This window comes from Phlebotomus papatasi, chromosome 2, assembly GCF_024763615.1.
Source record: "Phlebotomus papatasi isolate M1 chromosome 2, Ppap_2.1, whole genome shotgun sequence".
In the NCBI taxonomy this organism is placed as follows: domain Eukaryota; kingdom Metazoa; phylum Arthropoda; class Insecta; order Diptera; family Psychodidae; genus Phlebotomus; species Phlebotomus papatasi.
Window position 1 is genome coordinate 95,496,700 of NC_077223.1, and position 16,471 is coordinate 95,513,170.

The 16,471-nt window shown below is 32.2% G+C and overlaps 1 protein-coding gene across 2 annotated transcripts in view; it reads left to right on the forward strand.

The window, feature by feature from the left end:
- LOC129802524 (semaphorin-2A) overlaps positions 1 to 16,471 on the forward strand; it is a 610,443-nt gene that overhangs the window by 372,147 nt on the left and 221,825 nt on the right. The window lies entirely within an intron of this gene.

Sequence of the window (16,471 nt, forward strand, 5' to 3'; positions counted from 1 at the left end):
GTCTGCCGCCGTCTTTGCGATCTTTCTGGAAAAAAAACGTTAGAAAAGCCGATGGGTCATGTAAGCAATTTTTAAAACCTTTATCAATAACTTTTCTCAACAAACAACTCCAGCTATTTGCTATATAGTAAATTTTTAAGCTTAAAAATGACGAATTTTTAAATTCTCATATTGAAAATTGATTCTAATTATTTTTTATACTCCCAATTTTTTTAAGCAAAACTGTTTTATTACAAGAAACTACAATACTCAAACATAATATTTTTCATTAGAGTGAAAATTATCAGTCATTGGTATCGTCAGAAAAATTACGTAAATGTTTGAGCTATTTTCGTCCCTATCGTCCATAGAGACAAAAATACACTAAATCAGACTTTGTTGGGCTTTGTAAGCTTAGATGTAAGACGTGTTGCAGATTTTGTTTCTCGGTTTCATTTTTATTGCTGATTTTCGGTCAACGAAAACTGTCTGGTCGTTAAAGGGTTAAGTTAATTGGGTGTAAACATTGAGCCCAAATAGAGACCAGGATGTAGCGATTCTGCAAGGTATCGCCCTCACTATAATCTAATCGGAATTAGGATTTTCAATCTAAAAGTAGTTTTTCTATTCATCACCTGTCTTGTATCACAGCCATTGTCATTTTACGGTTCGGTCAACCACTTTCAAGTAATCTCATGCTCATAAGTTATATGTTGTTTTTTCATCTGTAATTTCGAAATTGAAGCGACGTAACCAAATCCGACATAGCGTACAAAACTATATCTCTTGAGAAAAGGTATAAATATCTTTAGTTTCTTTAACCTTATTGGCGCTTTGGCCCATATTTTTTTCTGCTCGAACTCAAAGAGAGAGTAGTTATATAGTCGTCTGTTTTTCAACTTTTCACTTCCTGGAGCTTAAACGGAAAAGATATCAACTTCCGAACTTCGATGACCCCCAGTATCTATAGACAGTATCTCCAGACGTTTCTTTCCCTTTCCGCCACCCCCTCCAACCTCTCCAAAGCCATGTTTTTTTTTCTGAAAATTGGCCCAAGCTTTTTCAATGATTTTCGGATATGTTTTAGAGGTAGTCCCGACGAAAATTTTGTCCAAACATATCTATGACCGGAAAAATTGCCATTTTGAATTATTGAAGGTCAAAGATCAACCACTTTGGTGGGCCCATTTTTCAACAGATATTGATTAAATTTGTATTTTTCGGAAAGGTATTGAAATTTCAAACTGGCTGCATCGGTCTTCATTGGTAATAAATCGGTTGAATACAGATTGTTTTTTTTTTATTTTCATATCCTTTTGTGATTTATGAATCAATTTGATCTCCAGTAGACCAGTAAGCACCAAAGAAATCATGCGAAAAACTAATTTACGGAGAGCTCTATCTCGTGATTTCGAACATTCCGCCAAGCCGGGACGCTTTGCCATCTCTTTTTTAGAAAATTCAGGTTTAAAGTAAAAAATCAAATGTCTCAGAATTATATTTTTGGAACCTACATCATTCCTTTGTGCTTTTCTAAAATATTGTAGAGATCCTTAACTGGGCATGACAACTGATTCCGTGACTTCGATATTCGCCCAGCTATGCTTAATACATTTCAATTTGAAAATTTTATTTTGAAATAATTTTATGACTCCTTGCAAATATTGGTAAAATTTTGTCATTTGTTCGTAAAGTTTTGTATGACAAAAAATATACGACCAAATTTTTGTAAAGGAACGAAAAATGTTCGTTAAGTGCTCGAGTTATGAACAATTTTTGTGAAAATAGTATAAACTTTGACAAACATTTTTCTGTGAGTTAAAAGATTTCCGAGTATTTTATAAATTCTTATTATGAAAACATTTACAAACAATTTTATGAAATTTTCTTTTTCATGCAATTTTAATTACGTTTTAAATATTTCGTATTATAATTTTGCAACCTATTTTTCATCTCATCTCACAATATTCAAAAAAGTTTAATTCTGATTATATTACAATTTGATTAAAGGGTTTCGCCTGTGACAGTAACATTCACTGAGAGAAAAAAAGGGATGCGATTAACTCTTTTTCTTCGTAACTTTGACACTTTTTAGGTGTAAAAATATATCAACATTTATTAATGTTAATTTTACACTTTTTTAAGTGTAAAACTAACATGAAAAAGGGTAATTTCAACCCATATTACACCTAGAAAGCATAATATTTACACCGATTTCGGATCAATAATGCAGGGTAAGATTAACATTTCCGGAATATTATTTTAACTTTTTCGGATTTCTCTCAATGTTTGTCGATTGACAAGTCAGTTGACACGTGTTACCTCAACGGAAATTCAAAATTTAAAATTAACTATCATGTCGTTACATGCTGAATTTAATCACTGTAAAATTCAAAATTAAAAGCTTTCCTGAAAATCTGATCCAACAAATTTGCATGTCACTGTTCGAAGATGCAGAACGACAAGACTTTTTCCACTCAAACATACAAACGGCATCGTATAAAAGTTTCATTCATCACCATTGGGATACTATCGTTGAAAATGTCCAATAATTGAGTATAAATTGCAACTCTTTCAATCTTCAAAATGAGAAATTGAGAGGCGAATGGGGAGATTTGGTGTGTGGATGGATGTTCCCTGGTCATTTTCAGCCACATAAACAGATCGTTAACTTTTCATGCGGTTTTTCTTCGAACTGAGGATGAATGGGGAAAAAATCTCTCTATTTTCCTCCGTGGTCTGTCTCCTATCGTCTCAGTGGCGACAACAAGTACGAGATTCTGCAAATTCCTTCCATGTTGAGATGGCAGGATGTACATAATAAAATCGTGACAAACCCCCATTACAGTGGTCTACAAAGCATCCTCCATCTTCCTCCACAATGATCTCTTTTACCACCCACAGAGAGGCTCCGAGTGACATTTATTTATTTACAAAACCATCCTGTCAGTCATTTTATTTGTGTGTGATCACAATAAAAACCGCGACAGGGAGAAAGGATTCAAAAGCACCACCCACCTTAAGGCTGTCATTTGTCAGGCTACAAATGTACCCATTCCTGAGATGCACGAACGAGACTAAAAATCCCGGAAGCCTCGGAATATGAAAGTTTTATGACATGACGGGAAAATTTGTATATGACCATATTTTTATGATATTTTCACTTCATGTTCCTGCCATTCACTTTACTCCCCCTCACCCAACCATCTTTAATTATTCATCAAAAGATGGTAAAAGAAATACAAACATCGCGAATGGCAAAAAAGAAGAAAAGCACTTAGGGGTAGACAAATGGTAAAATAAATGGTACTGCAGTTAAAAGTTAACTGAAAATACAGTGCATCTTTGAAAACAAGTTACACTAGATCCCGGCATTATGCACATTTTCGGGACCGAAAAAAACGCGCGAAATGGCATTATGCATCGAGAAAATTTGCATACCCACAGGGGCTTTTCTTTGAATAAATCGGCTGTAGAACGAATTTCGCGTGGAATGCATTAACAAACACTAATTTTTGGGCAGAGTTCTTCAATAAATGGTTAGAATATTAAAAAAAAAAAAACTTTAATAAAAGAAATTTTTTTTTAAAAAAGTAGCAAGATTTTTCAAATTTTCCGCGTCGCAAATAGTATACATTCAGGCGTATTTCAAAAATGATTTTATAAATTGACTGCCAAGGGTAGGCACACTTGCTTAATTGTATGTGCATAATTCCGTCAGGTGCATAATCCTGAAGGACTTAATGCCGGGACTGAGTGTAAATAGATATAAAGGAATGACGAAATGGGGCGTGGCTTATATATTTTACTGGCTTAGTTTCTTTAAAATTTTATATATTTTAATTTATTTAAAGGGAGAGTCCCTTTAAACAAATTAAATATAGTGCTTTTCTGCAGCATTGTTATAACAATCGCTGATAAATGTTGTAAAATTGAAATATTTTTAATTGAAGGGTGTGTAAATCCCAAGAGGGGCGTGGCCTGAATTATTTTTGAGTGAAATTTATTCAGAAAAAGTAAAACTTCCTCTCTACAAATCATTTTATTTCCAACCCAATTAAAAGATGATCGGTTCAATTCTTTATCACAATTAAATCAGATCTTTCCAAAGCTCATTCGATAAGAAATAAAATCTTGTACATGAAAATTTGTACAAATCATTGACCCCTTGAGACTTCAGAAATTGGGGACAGAAATTCAGTTTTATTTGGTTATTTCACAGTTAAATTTCCCATTCGTTTTCAACAACTTGTTCGTTTTGCTTTTCAAAAAAAAAAAAGAAAAATACTGCAAGAAGCAGCAGTAGACTCTCTAAGAGCGATGAGCAAATATTTGATGGGGACATGTTATTTATTTGCGAGAAAGGACGTGCGATAAAAAACGTTAAATAAAATCCTGGATCAGATTTATTTCCATGTGTATTATGTATTTTACTAAGCAAATATGCATCAATGAACATTTTAGCAAAGCAAATACAGTTTTGTGAAGACATGAACTTGGAAGTTGTCGAAGTGGATGCTTTCTTTGGAGGACTTGTTTCAAATAACTCCACGAATGCTCAAGAGGGAGGAAAAACAACTAATTTCTTCTACTAAATTTATTCTTATGCACGAATCACTTCACATTTTCTTATTTTTGGGGACCAGAATACTCAAATATTCTGTTACACAGATTTGAAAGTTTTTGCCAAATACATTATATTGACTGCCTTTATCGCTTTATGCTTAGTTTTCTCTGCTCATAGAATGACTTTTCACCAATTTCTTATGATTTCATTTGAAAATTGAAGGGGGAAAAACTTTTTTCCCTCATGAGACAGAGAAAAGATTTTCCTGTTGACTGATTATTTCTAGAAATTGGTATTTTTCCATCGTTTATGATGATTGACAAGAAAAATTGAATTTTCCTCCATGAAACTTCTCAATTCCCAATGAGTTGGAAGTTTCAGAAATCTTCCAGCAATATCTCTAATAAAGATTGAATTCTATCAAAAAATAAATAATCACTGAAAAGTTAAAAGTCTTTTAGTGTATTTGTCAAAAGAATTAATATAGTTTTACATAAATCTGACAGCAATACAAAATTTTACTTTCAATAGAACAATTTTGGGATAAAAACAAAAAGTTATTTTTTTTAACTTTATTATGTGGTTTTTGTTGAAGGTGGTTTAGGATGAGGTGGGGTGAGTTATTTGATCTGTGGGCTACATTGATATATGATTCTTTCGTATACTTCTAAAAGAAACTGAGCTTTAACGTTATGTAATTTAGATAAACAAAACAATTGGGGATATAAGTAAAATCTGAATACAAGGCCCTGCTTTCTATTGAAATATCCGAAAAAATCGTTTTTCAATGTAGCCTGACAGCTCAAAATAGTCCCACGGTCCTACCTCCCCTAGTGTTTTTAATTTTAACAATAGCTAAATTGACATATAAGATTGTTAACAATTGTCACATATAAGATTATTATTAATATTACGAAAAGCCGGAAAGAGAGGTATATTGTATGCAAAATTTCAAATGGAAAATCACGTGTGTTAGAATACGTATGTAATACGATGAGTAAGATATTACTGTTCGTATTAATTATTTTCTGAATCGTATTACAAGCAATTCGAGCAATTTTCCATGCGTGCCAACTGTAATTCGGTCAGTTTTCGAGCGATTGTATTGCTGCCAACTTTGTACGCAGAGGGGAAATGCGACAGAGAGGCAAAATAAAACACTTGCTATCTTTTTTTGGCATTCTCGCAGTTCAGAAAGTATTAATCTCAATATTAATCTTATATCTGACATGGTCATTAGAATCAGAAGTCCTTAAAAAAGGAAACTGGATTACAAGATCAAAAACCGATTTAAATTTTTTTATTATCGATTCGAAGTATTTTCGAATATACGTAAAAGGAAAAGGGATCGCCAAGCAAGTTTGCAAATATTCGGGCCGGGCCGTTGGGCAAATATGCAAAATTTTGCGTTTTCTCTAATTCGTATATTTACGATTTTTTTCGAATTGGCGAAAAAATAGCAAAAAAACTTCTAGACCGATTGAGATGATAAAAAACTTATTCTCTTCAAAAAAAAAAATTCTTTACAAGTTGAATCTAAATGATAGTTCCAGGCAGCCAAAATCCCGGGAGCTAAAATCCCGAACGCCAAAATCCCGAACGCGCCAAAAGCCCAAAAACCAAAATCCCGAAAGCAAAAATCCCGAATATTAAAAATTCTGAAAGGAATGAAATAATTATATGGAGGATAACGTGCAAAACAATTTTCCAAATATTTATTATTTTATATATTTATTATTTTATATATTTATTTAGGGAAATACGGGATTTTGGCTTTCGGGATTTTGACCGGGACCTAATTCTCATAATACACCCAAGAAACAATTTTTCTTAATATATGTAGTTTTGTAGAATTCCCTAAGTAAGACATTATAGAACAAAAATCTTTTTATTTTCTTATAACGCTCTTGGTTTCATCACTAAGATTACTATAAGTAAAATGGCGCACTCTTAAGGATATTAAGAGCTTCTCTAGGAATTTCAACAGAAAATTCTCATTTTAAGGCTCTTAAAAGTATACTAAAAGACTTGTCTAATACTTGGTTCTATAAAGCAGCTGTTTTGCTTCTTGGACAGCCTGTGAAAAATTGCTTCTTGGGTGTATTTCAAGAATTGGGACCCGGTCAAAATCACGAAAACCAAAATTCCGTATTTCCCCAAATTCCCGTAAAGGGAAATTTTCTGTGGCTTAGGAGATTGTTCTACACATTATCCTCCATATAATTATTTTATCCCAAATTATGTTAAAAAAAACTCTTAAAAATAGTTTGAATTTCACTATCTTTTCCTATGTTATCTTGGTCTAATCTAACTATTTATTTATTTTATTTATAAATTAATGTCCCTGTACAATTTATAAGTACAAAATGGGGCTGTATAAGTTGAAACACTTTTGTAAACTTGAAACACTATAAAACACTTTTGAAATCTGAAATTGATAAAGGAACTTTAACACAAAAATAATAACAAGTTGCACATTCTCACCAATTAAAAACTACTTCAACGAGGCACTCCAGTGAACTATTCATTAGTTTGCAATTTTGTAATATCTTTTCGTTTCTTTTTTTAGTAGTTCGAAAATGTATAAACATATAACAAAAATTTCATGTAGCTTGGTCGTTTCCTTTTTCTCGGAAGTAAAAAGAAAACGAAAAATGCCTAATTTTTAGGCCTTATAAATCAGGCTTCCCTCCTTAATTCAGATTAGTTTTGTAATTGAGGTTTTATTTAACTGGAATTGTGTAATACGGGCTTCAGACTTAAGCTTAGCCAAATGGCTTAACTGCTCTAAACAATCATGATTTTTTTTTTGGAAAAACTTAACTTAGAATTGGATTATTAAAGATAAGTGACCTATTAGGCTTTCAAAAAGCAATTAAATTGCACGCTATTTAGGATTTTTAAACCTACGGGAACTGAGCTAAACCTCTAGTCTGAAGACCGTTTAACTTATTGGGGATTGGAGTCCTCAGACTTCGATAAAATAGATAAAAACTATTGGTAAATAAAAACAAAATATTTTCAAAACAAGGATAAATAAAAAAAAATAAAGCCAGTTTCACATTTTCAAAAAAATGTTTTTTGAGAGAAATTCTGAAGACTCAGGAAAAGATAGGTAATAACAACTGAGATTAACCAACCACATTTTCACTTACTTAACATTTGTAGTTGCTTATCCAGACCTACAACCTATTGTAGGTCTTTCTCTGACTTTTATTTTTGAATTATACCAAACTCTTTTAACGACGACTCTCATTTTTGGAATTCATTCTTCGTTTTTATTAAATTATCTTTTGCAACTTGTGTTCCATTAGTAACCAATTCGAGACATTTTGCAAAAACAATAATAAGCAGTAAATAATTTTTAAATATAATTATTATTTTGGGATGATGATCCAGCCTTCTTGGTCGACCAGCTTTACTGACTTTATACATATAATACTATTAATATACTAAATTGTTATTTTGAACTGCTTACCCCTATTGAGATCGCGAGATGTTCGGGTTCGATCCCAAGGCGCTTTCAATGCAAGATTCTGAAATTGATTCACCCAACTTGTCCTAGGTCTGCCTCAAGTTCGAGGTCTCCTCATAATGGCTTGCATAGCTTTTCTAAACCATTCCAAACCAAGTTACAAAGCTCTTTACCACTTACACGAAATTCGAGACCCTAGCATTTCGCTAAGTCTTATACACTTCACTATCCTATTTCTTACGGTTTTATCTGAGATACATTTTGCTTACAATTGTGTCACAATATTGCTTCAACTTTATATAGATATACGTCACGTATGTTATTTTCATCAATAAATAATATGGATCATTCCGGATAACAATTCGTTCATTTAAAGGCATTTGTATAACGAATCTCACAGAGAAAAGCAGCAGAGGAAAGCATATAAAAAGAGCTTTTTTTTGCATGCACTTCTGGGTCCATTGTCAAAATCTCTCTTGTGCGTCGATGGGGATGTAAAAAAAAGCCATGATTCAGAGGGTGAATGGCAGAGTATTAGAAGCAGAAAATGCTGATTGCAGAATCACACAGCAAGATGCAAGCATAAATATGGCGCCATTCGTCTCACAAAATGTGTCGCTCATAATTCAGTGTACAAATGCCATACGGGAGAACTTGTGCTTCCCTTCTCATCTCTGGGGGGGTGGCTTTCACTTTGGGTCCATTTGGAGCTTGGCGTAGTGCTGGAGGGGGATCTATAACACACGCCAGAAGGTTGGAGGATTTGGGTGGGTTGGCAGGAAAAAACTGTCACATAAAATCACAAACTGTATTTCGCTTTTGGAATTGTGAAAAAGACCATCAACGGCAAAGTGAAATATAATTTGGCTCAATTTGAAACTTTATGAACCATATTTGGGTTCATAATAATTTTAACCGTATATCCCTCGCAAATGACACTGTCTCTTGCTCTTTCTCACTAAAAAAAAAATAGCTGACAAATACAACTGGATAAGCACTCGATTACGAATTCCATGATGATTTTGGATAAATTATTAAAATGTCAATTTGCAAATATGATGTGAATATGCATTAAAGTGTCCACGCATTTGTTTATTCTCTTTTTTTAGCATTTCACATCCAACCATCTCTTTCATCTCTCTGTGCACAATAATAAATTTTATTTATTGTGAGGGCCAACCAATATGCGGGATCCATTAAATTTAATTCAATCATGAATATTTTACACAAATAGCGACAATCAGGACTGCATTTGAAGGGTGGTTGCCTCAGTACAAAATTATATGTTATATTATATACATTTGCACCACGAGTGGGGCTTTATTGGATTCCAAAAGATCCTTCAAACCGACATTTCCCCAGAATTCAACTTTCCCACACTTTTGTACACAAAATTTTTATATTTTAATTATTAATCTACTCTCCAATTTAATTGCCAAATAATAGAATTTGCAGATTTTCCATCACTTCACGTGTGTATGTGAGTTCAAAAAAAAAATCCATTAATATTGCACTTTCCTGGCAATTTTACTCAGTAATCAAATAAATAATCCCGCTTGGTTGAATATTTGAGCTATAATGGAACAGAAATAAATTTATTTCAATGGCACTTTTAGCATAAAATTCAATAGCAATAATACAAATTGAATACTCCAATGGGACAGCTATTTCAGTTTTTGGTATAGATGATAAATGATAGGCCTAGATCAACAAATCTAAAAATCTACAAAGTCAAGGAAAGGGGAGGTTTAAGTGTCGAATAATTTCGGATGATCTCAATAGGTTTCGAATCCAAGACAATTTCATCATATACTAAACAATCTACTATTTAACCCATTTCTTTCCAAACGATTTCACGAAAATATAAAAAATAGGGGAGACCGGGGAGGTTTGGGACACTTTTTCATGTTTTGACTTTGAGACAGTATTTTAAAAAATCACGATAGTGTATTACAATTTTATGCGCTCTATAGGATACTTATGGGTATTGACTTTATAAAAAGTACTCGATAGAACTTGGAAAACAACTCAGTTTTCTTGGAGAAGATAAAACATTTTACTTGACGCTTCGTCCCAAACCTCCCCGATGTGGGGCAGTATGGGACGCAAAAAGGGATGTTTGGGACGCGTTTTTTCTCGCATAATTTGTATTACTGGAACACGTTAATTAATTTTAAATACCAGATTAAAAATATTTCTGATAGAAATAAAAATGTTTCATCTTTTATTTACACTTAGAAATTAATATCAATTTTATTTGTACAGTAGAGTCATTTATTGTCAATCAATTATCTAAAGTATTTTCTTCTTATTTTCCATCTTATTTTTCTTGGTTTTTTTATTCTAAATATTGCAATCAGGATTATCAAATTCCTCAGGCGAGTAGATTTTCTTGCAACTCTTAGTTTTGAACCCATTGATGGATTCCTGTTTGATTTTACGACAACTGCATTGTACCTGTTTTCTCATTATTTCTCCGAATTAGCTCTCGCCTTGCCTTTTCTGGAGAACTTGTTCGAGAAATTTTCGAAAAAAATAGTTTTTAACTAGATTGGGCAAAGATCGAATATCCTCTGAGAAGGAATTATTGATTCCCAAGACAATTATGGTTTAATTGTTCCTATAATTAGAGAAATCTGCTCCACTGGTAAACTTTGCACAAGAGGGAGATTTCCAGTAGAAACTGGGCATTACTCTTCATTTTGACAATAAACAATTGCATACCACCTACAATCTTGTCGAAAATCAACGTCCCATTCATCCCCATGCAGGTGTCCCAAACATCCCCACGTGTAGTTTTGATATTTAAAACCTTTATGTAAAAAACAAGAGCGTATAATCTCTGAAACTTTAATAAAAATATGTTCCCAGATTACACTGCTACCTAATGAGATAAAAAAGTTTTGATTATATATCGCTGATATAAAATACAAAGAGGAAAACTAAGACGTCAAAATATACGATTTTTATCAATTTTTAAAAATATGTTCGTAGAATTAAGACAATAAAATTGAGGATATCCATTCTTTTAGTCAAGATACATCTTAATATTGTCTACGATACAGTAATGATTAAATCCCATTTATTTCAAAAATTAATTGAAAAAATCGCTTTGTCCCACACTACCCCTGTCCCAAACCTCCCCGGTCTCCCCTACATTAATTTATTGCAAAATATTATATGTATGCAAAAGAGGTGGCAAAGCATCCCATGCTTTGCGAAGTGCTCGAACTCGTGACATCTAGATGCTATACCTTAAAAGTACTGTCACAACATTTACCGTTCACCGATTCATAACCGATCTAAACCGTTTCTTAAATTACTCAAAAGATTGCCTAAAAAGCTAGGAGTAATGAAAATGATTTTAGGATAAAAATTAGTTACCGCACTGAGAGAAATCCGAAAAAGTTAAAATAACGTTCCGGAAATGTTAATTTTACCCTGCATTATTGATCCGAAATCGGTGTAAATATTATGCTTTCTAGGTGTAATATGGGTTAAAGTTACCCTTTTTATGTTAATTTTACACTTAAAAAGGTGTAAAATCAACATTAAAAAATGTTGATTATACTAGTGAATATACTAATGAATATACTAAATGCCATACGAAATTTCAATATAATTTTCTGAGTTTTTGAGATACTTGCCTTATTGACAAAAAATAAAAAAGTGTCTCAAACATACCGGTTCTCCTCTATTTAAAAACAAAAAGTTGATTTTTGAGTAATTATAAAAATATATTCAAAATTTTAAATTTTCTAAAAATAACAAAAAATCCCCACTATAATTATGTTACAATATAAAATCTAGAATTAAAAAAAATGTCACAAAAACTAAATCGAAGTAGGGCACCTATAAATTAGGGTACAACTTGGAAAAGTTTTTGTTTTATTTAAAAATATGATACTAAGCCCTATCGCAAAGGTGCCCCAAATTAAAAGTACACTATTTCCCCAATATAGAAAGGAAAATTAAAAGAAGCCGAAAAATATTACAAGAGAGTTGTGACGGATTTTAAAATGGAGCTTTAGTCTCATTTTCAAATGTGCCTTATTCTTAATAAAAAGCAGTGGAGGGAAGTAGGGCACCGTTGAATTAGGGAAGCTTTGAAATTAGGTTTTTTTCTGCAATTTTTAAATAGAACTGAGCCTTATCATGATACAATTCAGCTTTACAATCGGTTTAACCTAATTATATTATGAAAAGGTAAAATTTCATTAAAAATAAAAGAAAAATGTCTAGTTCAAGGCATCCAATTCAAAGATACCCCACTTCTCCATATCATTATATTTTAAGACATTGAAAGTTTAATTGGTCTAGTCACACTAATTCTAAGTCATGATTTTTTTTACTTTTTTTTATTTAATTACCAACACTTAAAAAAACAACACAATAGAAAATAACAAAATTATTTTCAACTGTTTTTTCTTTTAATTTTTTGAACATTTTTAAAAAACCTAAAACGGAATATGTTTTTAAGATTATTTTTTATCTTCTGAAATTGCTAAATATGATTTCAATAAGAATCTTAAAATTTGAAAAATATAGGGAAAAATAAAATATACTAAATGAGACACCTCGAAATAAATTCTAAATCTATTTAAACTGTCAATCTTTTCTTTTAATTTGAAAATAAAAATTTTAAGTGAACTCTTAATAGCTAAAATAGTTATCTACTATTATTAGAGTAGATGACCTATTTAATTCCAACCGTAATTATTTGTATTTTTCTTTGATTATTTCATTTTTTTAGAACTGTATTATATTGTAGAATCGCACCATTGGAAATTACAAGGGGCCTACTCACTTTTTGGCGATTTTGAGGTTTTAATACACTCAGACAGAGAATTTAATAAAATTTCAAATGATATGAATCATTAAATTTCGTAATAACAAAAGTTTTTCAAAATTTTACTTTTTATGATTGCTTGCACGGTTTTGTTTGAAGTCAAGGGGCACAAAATAGATTTATCGTTCAAATTTTTGTGAAACAAGGGACTAACTCAAGCAAGTTGATCCCGTGTTATTCTAATTTCATGAAAATTTGCGCATAATTTAGAATGACAAAGAGCTAACTCATTAAAACACATATTTTGAAAAGTAAAAATATGTATGTTTCGATGTTTATGATAATGCTCATAGAAATAGAAAAGAATTAAATTGTTTTTATTAACATACTTAATTGAGATAATTATTCATACAAAGTTGAATTTTTCATGCTGCCTCCTGAAAAATGGCTCAGGAGTTGGACCCTTGTAATTTCCAAGGAGCGAAATAGTAACAATACTATAAAATTATTAAGAGTGTCAAATGGGATATGGAATTAATTGGATCATCCACCCTATTTATTTAAAAAATGTCACTATGCCATTGAATATTAAATCTCATAAAATACTTAAGTCGACCATTTAGTACTACCATATTTTCTTCTAATTGGCTAAATTGAATCCTCTGAATAGTTTAAAACTCTATCCAATCATACATTGCGAAAAATCAAAAATATTTTATGAAACTAAATATTTAAGTACATGTCAATAATACTTTATTCGTACTGTGATGCAAAAGTTGAAGGAAAACTCACTCCATATTTCAATAGAGGTGTTTTAGATTATGTTTTATGGCTAATCCCACTCTAAACTATTATGTAAATGTGTGTTAAATATTGTGTTCGCAGGGATTTTGCAACGATATACGAAAGGGGTTGTATATGTCAACCCTTGCCGGTGTATACAGTGTATACATATACCCTCTGGTGGACTAATTAAATTATTTATCTACGTGGAAATTTTAGTTTGATAGTAAATTTTAGTACTCACACCTGTTTTCCCTCAAAAGATTATTTTCTATGCAAATGACTTCAATTTAATTTAGTAATCAAATATTCATGACCATTTTCCTTTTCTACCCTCTTTTGCTCTTTTATCATACCCATCTCACACTCCACCTCCCCAACTAAGAATACCTTCTCACACTTCCAATCATTCGTGCAGTGATTTTAAGTCTTGTTGCTCCATTCAGCACGTATGCTTTAGCTATGTAAGGAGGCTCAGAATGGTGATAATATGGTTAAATATGTATTAAAGTTGTATTTTGCTTGCAAACACTCACTCAGATGCTACATATAATCCACCTTTTAATTAATGTGTACGCATCTAAAACTAATGAATGTAATTGCATTATACTTTGAGGTTTATGCCTTGGAGCATCGCAGAGTGAAATGAAATTGAAACACGAATGAAACATATACCCTACCTTCCCAGACATTTTATTGAATTATCATTTCCTAGAGCTTTTCCACGTGCAAATTTCCATCATGCTTTATTTTCAACATTGTAATCATGCTTTACATTTAGCATTTATGCACTATTTCTCAATGGAAAATGTCATATCTCGAAGGCAAAATGCATTTTGGAAGAAATAGATGAAGAACATTTTAAAATTAATTCTGTTCTCTACGTTAATTACTGATATTCAGAGATGCTTCTTTATATCCGCTCTGCTTTGATAAATAAATTTGTATCCTATGAAGACAGCTACATATTAACATAATTCTTATTTTATAACATTTTTTTTAATAATTGGAAAAGTTTCATTGAAGTAAAATCTGGTGTTATTTTTTTTAAGTTTGCAATATGAAAATGGATTCAAATTATAAATATTGTATTATAGTATCTGATATTTGAGACAAAAATCAATAAAATAAATATTTTAACGATAAGCAATCATTTCATTCAAATCTAGATCTTATTCACATACGGTATATAATTTATATATTCATGTAATAACAATATTCTCCATAGGGGGAAGTGGGGCACCTTTGAATTGGGGCAGCTTTAAAACTGAGTTTTTTCTCCTATTTTTAAATGAAACTGGACCTTATTATGATATAATTTAGCTCAACAAACCAATTCTGAATCTAAATTGCGTCATGATAAGGCTCAATTCAGCAAGAATTGACGGAAGCACTAGACCTTTCTTGACTTTCGCAATTTTATTCTTTACGACGTTTCGAGGATGAATGTCCTCTTCATCAGGTATCGAATTTTGCTGGGAAAATCACGTACAGGCGGGAAATGGATACACTTTTTTGGACTTGGATCACAGATTGCACTTTTAAGTTCACCATTCGACTGATCGACACAGATCTGTGTCTGTCAGTGTCGATCTGTCAGATTCTGTGTCGATCAATCGAATGGTGAACTTCAAAGTGCAATCTGTGATCCAAGTCCAAAAATAGTGTAACCATTTCCCGCCTGTACGTGATTTTCCCAGCAAAATTCGATACCTGATGAAGAGGACATTCATCCTCGAAACGTGTCGTAAAGAATAAAATTGCGAAAGTCAAGAAAGGTCTAGTGTTTCCGTCAATTCTTGCTACACCCCATCGGACCGAAATTCTTCACACAGGCTCAATTCAATTTAAAAATTGCAGAAAAGAGCCCAATTTCAAAGGTACCCCAATTCAAAGGTGCCCCACTTCCCCCTACTTCTACTTTAGCACGTTTTAAACTAGACGTTGAGACTATTCCAAAACAGTAGCAAGTTTGAAAATGAATCCTTTTCTTTTCGCAATAGCCAGTTCATTTGAAGTAGCTTATAAACCATATTTTAATATTATTATTTGCTTAAAAGATTCGCCAGAAAAGCTATGCAAGCCATTGCAAGAAGGCGTCGGACTTGAGGCACACCTAGGACAAGGTGGCTGAATCAAATTTAGAATCTTGCCTTGCAGCGCCTTGGGATCGTACCCTAACATCTTCCTAAAGTGGCGAAGAATCGACAAACTTGGGCTGCTAAATGGGATGTCATAGGTCCGCGACCCCAATAGGGATAAGCGGTTGAAAATGATTATTAACTTTATTCTAGTATTCCAAATCGTACAGTCTAATCTGAAGATCCTGCCTGACACAGAGTGAGGAAACCTTATGCCCTTAATTAGACCTACAGCTTAAGATGAAAGACGCCTTAGTGGGAAACAGATAGGAATGTAGTCTAATCATTATTATTATTACGCAATTATTAAGCCTTCTCCTAGCTTAAACCGTAAAAAATTGAATGGTAGGCTTCAATTCAAGATGAATTTTCACGTACATGGAAGACTAATATATTCTAATTTTTACTGAAATTATTAAAAATCTACTATTACTCGATTTGTATCGTCTTGAGCGTTTTGAGTATCTGAACTTTGAGAGATCTGACGAATATTCCGTGTCAATTATTCCCATGTTCATTAGAAGACACTTTGTTTTTTCAAAGTAAAAAAAAAAATTTCAGTCAAGAGCTTATGATCCGTGGTATGGGACTTCTTCATTGGATCATTTTAGAAACTTTTAATAATCTCAAAAGAAATTACTCATCGCTACATTCACTCTAAATGTACTGGGATATTCACAAAGTTTGTGTACTCAGAGCGACAGTGATAGATTCAACTCATAGAGAAGAAACCAATA